We start from the raw sequence: 6,810 nt of genomic DNA on the forward strand, positions 1-6,810 counted from the left end.
CGCTGGTGCATTGTAAAGCAGTTCTACCTTCAGATTCCCATTGTTCGGTTACTGGATTGTTTGACTTGAACTGACAACAACAACTTTGATTCCTATATACTCTACTTTAAATAAAGCTTATCGTTCTTAGAGTCTTCAATTTTATTGTTTAACGACAACTAATGAATTACTCTCATTACCGCTCTCTTTTAGCTTTTGCCTTAAAAAAAGAGCCACAAACTAAATCATTCACGTCAGTGTAATAAAATCAGGTAGTTTTTAGTACCGTTTGAGCAAAACGAGGTTGGGCAGCTTTGGAGCCGGCGTAGGGCTTAGGCTTAGCAATGTTAGCAAATGTCAGCAAAAAGATAGGCATTTTCCAATATAGAGGTTTTTTTTTTCTAAATTTTTTTTCTCAAAAAAATTAGCAGTCCTTAAGCTTAGCGGACACTGCGAAATACCCTTCTAGCTTCTTTCAAATTACATATGTTAAGAATCATCTGCAAAAATCCAGGTTTCTTGAATTTTAACATTTGCTTCTGATCAAAGCCGCAGAGGTATTTTATCATCAGAATAATCTCTGCAATAACACAAACAACGCTGGATAAATATTTGGAGCCTAGTCCAAATATTTGGATATAAATTATATGTCAATATTTAGAGACCAGCACAATTCTTGAAAATGTATCTGAAAATATTAGATGTGTAATGATAGATTTGTTTTTTACTCGAACGTATTCTTTTGACTGTGCTCTGAGCCTGTTGCCTTCTGTCTCCGCATCTTGATCTCTCTCCACTGAGAGTAACACCTATTGCATGGCTACTGCAGGATACAGGGTATTGAATTCTTGCGGACTTGGTAGCTTCTAGTCCTGCGACTTTGTGTCCTGTGAGTCCATCAGATATGGTCATACGATTTGACTGATGAGCTTTAATCCAGGCCTCCCTTCATAATATATACGCTCGCTTATTGGTCCTATAGCTGGCCTTAAGTTGCGTTGTCCGTTTTTGGACTCCTGAAAAGCTCGATGGTGAAAAGAACTAAGGGTGGCGTTGCGCATGAACATCAGAAATCGTAGGAACAAAGATCTTATACAATATGGTCAGCTAATTAGAAGCTAACAGATGCACCATCGGTTTTTCGAATTTAGTCTGAGATTTAACATTACTTTAATAGAAAGTGTAGAACCCGCTGATTCGTCATCGAAAGCTACCAAACTGGTACAATTTTTAGGCCTAATGATCTTTAGCATATTACCTAAAGCGTAAAGTATCGTTCATAACAGGCGGTATATACTTGTATGCATATATTTGTCAACACTGCACTGCTGGTAACTGCAGCCGATCGATACCCCCAGTATACTCTTGTTGCTTACGAATCAGTGTATACAACGAGGCTCCCAAGCAAACTGCCTGAAAAGGCCAACAATGACAAAGCTGCAAAGTCGCTTCTAGACAGGCGAAAGCTAGCAGTTGGATAGGCTGGAGAGGTGCACCTTGAAATAGCTACCAGTTCGCGCCTTGGACGCTTCCCAAAACTCCAGTTCCCCAGAGGAAGCAAATATATTATAAGATCTACTTGAAAATGGGGGTAGAAGAGTTCAGACGACACGAGACATATTCCTAAGAAAGAGTTTGCCATCGAGGAACATTAGAAACGTGCCGCTATCTGCTTCGTACGACTGGCGTCACCAGCACCTCAAATCGAATGCTGTATTTTTCAATAGAATTGAGTGGTCGAGCTCTGGACAGTTAGCTCCGCATTTGAAGAACGTTCTGCTAAGCGCTTCGTGGTCTATACGGTGTAATATTTGATACATTATGTACCTACAGCTTTCGTAAAAACATGACAAATACTAAATACTGGTAATTTCATATATTGGTGAAAATTTCGTTATAATTAGTTGAAAAGTAAATATCTCATTTTATTATAGCACATCATTATAATTCCGAAGTGCCAAAGTTTTTGCAATGTCCACCTTTTTGTAGTACTGCAATGGATATTGGTTTCTAATGATTAGCGGCTGTTCTCCGTTTCTCCTGAGTTCTGAAAAGAAAAGCTTGTAAAAAAACAATTACTTTGGCAGAGGACACCTTTAATAAGCCACATATACTCGTAAAGTTACCACTTATCGGTCCGTGCAAAATATCGTTCACCGTGTCTCACGACAGTCGCTCTTTATTATTGTCTCCAGAAACATTGTCCAGAAATGTTCTTGTATTTAGGTACGATGCAACTAGTTTCCACCCAGTGAATATATAGTTTTTATACTTTGTTCTCATATTGTCCCTACTTAAAGCACCTATACGACGCTGTAGGTGATCAAATACAATAGCATTAATCATCCCTTAACAGTGGTTATTCAGAAGCGTCTATTCTTTCTATGTAAAATTTTGTATCGGATATTGATTTCCATGTTTTGCTTGCATTCTCGCTTACCGTTACTGAAGTTACAGTTTTACCCATACGTAGCAAGTGGGCCAAATCAGAAAACCTATGTTTCACATCAACAAAAGCTAGGTTTCATCCCACTAATAGGATCCCACGAATTCAATATGCCTTTTCGAGTACGTCCTGGAAATGTACGCTTTGAACACAGAGAACATGCGTAACATCTAGCACACGCTAGAGCTGTCAACGGTCAATCGCTGAACCGAGAAGTTCTTCGAAAATTACTTTATATATATAGCGTTTCACTTTTTAATTCTCAGACCATCGCTTATTCAGTTTCAAAACAGCTCGCTTAATCTCAGTTTTACTTTTTGCGTTTTTGATCGAACACGCTCTCATAATCGTTCGTAGTTGTTACATCGACATGAAACGTTTATCAGGACCAGAGTACAAAACAGTACTTTTTCTCAAACAACTCTAGATTTTGTAGCTTAGTACCTATCTTTCTCGTCTATTTTTTAAACATTTTTTGATAACCCAGAGTTCTGTGAAGCAGGAAGAATTTTAAAGGTATCGAAAGTCTTTTGTAGGCATTGGCTGGGAGTAGGGAAGCTTGATTAAACTTGATATAAAATAGAGGAATAGAATATAATTGTATATTTTTTTGTACCTGATTAACTTGCATAATGTATATCCCGAACAGCCTTATTTTAGTAAAGGTTAGGAGGCAGGACTACTGCTTCCGCGTTGAAGGTCCTGCACCAGCGGTCCCTTGCATAATGAGGCTAAGAAAGATGTTACCATGGAAACGGCTTGCACTGCAATTCCTATAGGCGAAAACGATATGTTGCTTTCAGTAGACATATATACGTTGCCTTTTTCTATATAATTATTCTTTATAGTTAAGTGATGCCGCTGGAGTTAGTACAATAAATATCACTTACAAGACATTTCTAAGTAACCGCATCTTTCCGGTTGTCCAACATAGAGTTTTCAACATCTACTATTATGGCACAGAAAACTAGAAATCCCTGGCGAAAGCTGGGCATTCTGGAAAGAAATATGTAAAAGTCAGCTGCCGAATCCGTGGTACCTATCCGTTCGAACATATAACTTCATTCAAGATTCATCAATAGTTAAACGCCGTCGAGTTGTAGTTTATCTAGGAACTATGTATGTTTCAACTAGAATCTCAAGTTAGAGAAGAATCAAATATAGGTTGCAAAAGCTTAAATTTACTATGACCCTGATGAAAAATTATTCACGGACCTAGCCCGAAAAAATATACCAATCGCATAATAATGCTCCAAAAACGTATCCTTTTTTAACAACGCGTCGCCGATCGTAGTGTTTGCACGTACGGATTAAGATTATTCTACACTTATACAAAAGAGAACTCATGTAGAGTTGTTGGACCGATTCTGCACAAAGGACCTTACATATTTGCATTACAGTCAAAATTTTTTCTATGACCTTTTGTGTGAACACGCGATATTCACTTAAGCTAATTTTGAAACGTAAAATAGCGTCCCCTTCCTTATACGCGTATTTTTTCCATAGAAATATATTTACGCCTGTAAACATATAAGTCAAAGGTGAGCTTGGTGTCTGATATGAGTATGATTACTATTATTATTACGTTTCTTATCATAACGGGGGCGACATTTTGCTCTCGCACTACCTCATAGCCAAATTTAGGACCATTACCTGTCCCCGTATCATCCTGATTTCAAACATCACTAATTCGATAGTTCATGCCATATCGCGCCTTCTTGTGATTCACGGTTAATTTTTCGACCTGCATTTTCAAGCATTAAGGCCTTAAGGCTAGCGTAAATGGCGATACGGCACCCACTTGTAAGAAAATCCCAAGAATGCACTTCGCAGCCTAACTGTACATTCTAGCAAAACCTAAAGACAGTATGATAATATCAATCGGGTTTTGATGAAAGGAGTTGTCTAGGCGTTTGCTTTACCTTTTAACAATCTCCAGTAGGACCTAACAAGGTTCATCTTTTTTTTTGGAGTGTATCTTATCAATTCGAGTAGATCTTCAAATAATTGCAAAAAAAAAATATTTCTTACGATTACATCTAGCTTTTAGCCTTAGATCGCAAGGTGACTCTATGCATAGCTAGAGATAACTCTATAACAATGATTAGCTTTAACCGGAAAACCTAGAAGATAGGTAGCCTACCTGGTTCGGTGACAGGGAATTTCGAATTCTCACGCGTTGCTGTGGTAAGCAAAGCTTGATGAAATTGGTACCGGTCAATTATTAGCTTCACAGCAGTAAATATTGCTTGCAACACACCGTGATGAGACTGATATAGCGTGAGGAACAACAATGGATCCTTGCATACGAACCCTTGCCTAGTAGCAGAGGACAACCATAATGAAATCACTAATAAATATGGCTGATGTATATTTAAGTTTATAACACATATTTTAGATTATATATTGATTGGGAAAATGTTAGTCGTTTCGATCTACTTCTAGAAGATCATTGTGTTCTATCGTTACGTTTAAATAACGTAAGCTTAAGGTTGTGATTCGATTTGATGCACAAAAATTCAATCCGTCATTACAAACAAAAGCCTAGAATCCATTTGAACATCAAGCAGGTGTATTTTTTGTAAAAGGAAATGTGTATGAGAGCACTTAGAATTGAAGTCTTGTCCAACTTCGTCCAATCAGGCCGCTCAACCTAAGACGCTTTCGAGAGGCAGTCAGGTAAACAACTGTCTCCATGTTTTTCGATTAGTACAATAGCTGCATTTCCAATAAATTATTTTCACATCGTTATTAAAAATGTAATCATTTCTAACGTATATAAATAATTTAGGATACATCTGTGCCTGATTTGCAAGAATTTTTCGAAGCTACCTTAAATTACCCGAAATTATCATAAACCACACCGACGCATATCAGCTCTGTCCTAATTGAGAGTTTTGTCTCGAATTCTGTCAGATTTCAAGAAAACACCTAAAAAAATTTTGAAGTCCTAAATCAAAAATGTTTCCTATGATTAACGTTTTTTTAAGGTATTCAAGCAGAGTGTTCTAAGGCCCGTATAAATTGATATCGATACTTTCGCCAGGTCAAAACCAGCTATTGACTATAGAAAATCTGTTATGATTTTCAAGCGAAGCTTAATAACCTAAATTCGTGATAATAGCTTATAATAGTATTTGTTGCTTGAAACGGCATTTTGTAAAATTTTGACAAAATCGTCACACATTCTAGTTTGGATAGTGAAAGCCTGTGATGGGCTTCATCCCAAAAGTGGTAGATTTCACTAATCTTAAGTTAATTTACCGTTACAATAATGGGCTTATTATTACCATGCTACACACAATAGGTTTAGGTTAGTAACACTTAATTTCAGTTGAAATAAAGCCGTCACGCAAGAATGGCTGTGAAACTGAAAATCAGCGGCAAACAACCTCGTTCAGGTTTCTCTTCTTCTTTAGAGCACCAGTAAGGTACAAGTGAGTTGCCTATCATTCTATGAACGTGCATAGGTCAATATTCCTTCACCTGCGTACGTGCTTAACCATGGATACTTCCGACGACATCTAAACGTTATAAAAAGGAAGTATTTAATTAATAAAATGGTAAGTAAAATTTTAAACAACCCGGACCAAAGTATGTCAACATAAGTATTGTTTTTAGGCCAAAGGGTAGAAATAAAGAAAAAATAGAAAATAAATCTAGTTGGTCTCTGCTTGGTCAAACCGCCAGGCCAGATTGATAGAACTGGTACCGCTTCTAATTGTCCTCTATAGTCCTCAACTTGTGAGCCCAATAGCTAAATATGTAACAAGTAAAACATTTTCATAATAAAAAAAAAATAGGAGTAAATTAACAGGATCGCTTTTGTATGAGGATATACGCTTGATCTCTGGGATAAAGATAAGTTTATTTAAAGGTAAAAAATTATTTCGATTACCGTTATGTAGAATATTACGGTTACGCATATATCAGCTGGCCAAGACCACCTGTTGCAAGGCTTCACTAAGGAATATTTATTATTTTTTTTTGTTTAAGCACGTTGTCCGTCCATTGTCTAATAAATTCTTTTTCCGTAAAATTTATTACTTACGTTTTCTCTATATTTTTAATGGTATTGTTGATCGTTCATCTATTTGGCCCCTGTAAATGCCCTGGTTTTTATCAAAACTGAAACTGAATTTTACTGAAACGAAAGAAGAAAAAATAAATTTATTGACTTATTATGTGCCGAATTTCATTACCGTCACTATATGAAAGATTCAGCAACAAGGGTAGCAACACTCTGAATTTTCATATATGCCAGTTAGTGATTAAGCTAATATAAGGTAGTTTTAGAAGCAATTACAGAATTTGGCTTCAATTCTGCTAAAAAAATAGAAGCTTTATCTAAAATAATTTAGATTTAGATAAAGTTAAGTGAACGC

The 6,810-nt window shown here is 36.6% G+C and overlaps 1 long non-coding RNA gene across 2 annotated transcripts; it reads right to left on the reverse strand.

Moving 5' to 3' along the window:
• Nucleotides 1-1,851: 1,851 nt before the first annotated feature.
• On the reverse strand, nucleotides 1,852-6,572 carry LOC147754756 (uncharacterized). Of its 2 annotated transcripts, XR_015330056.1 has the most exons (4): nucleotides 6,477-6,572; nucleotides 4,569-4,744; nucleotides 3,316-3,421; nucleotides 1,852-3,198 (listed from the first exon to the last, which is right to left on the reverse strand). It is a non-coding gene; the product is annotated as an uncharacterized LOC147754756 (long non-coding RNA). The 2 variants fall into 2 exon arrangements; XR_015330055.1 differs by having other exon boundaries at nucleotides 1,852-3,421.
• Nucleotides 6,573-6,810: the final 238 nt, after the last annotated feature.

The sequence above is a fragment of the Varroa destructor genome, unplaced genomic scaffold, assembly GCF_002443255.2.
Source record: "Varroa destructor unplaced genomic scaffold, Vdes_3.0 BEIS01000006.1, whole genome shotgun sequence".
NCBI classification, from domain to species: domain Eukaryota; kingdom Metazoa; phylum Arthropoda; class Arachnida; order Mesostigmata; family Varroidae; genus Varroa; species Varroa destructor.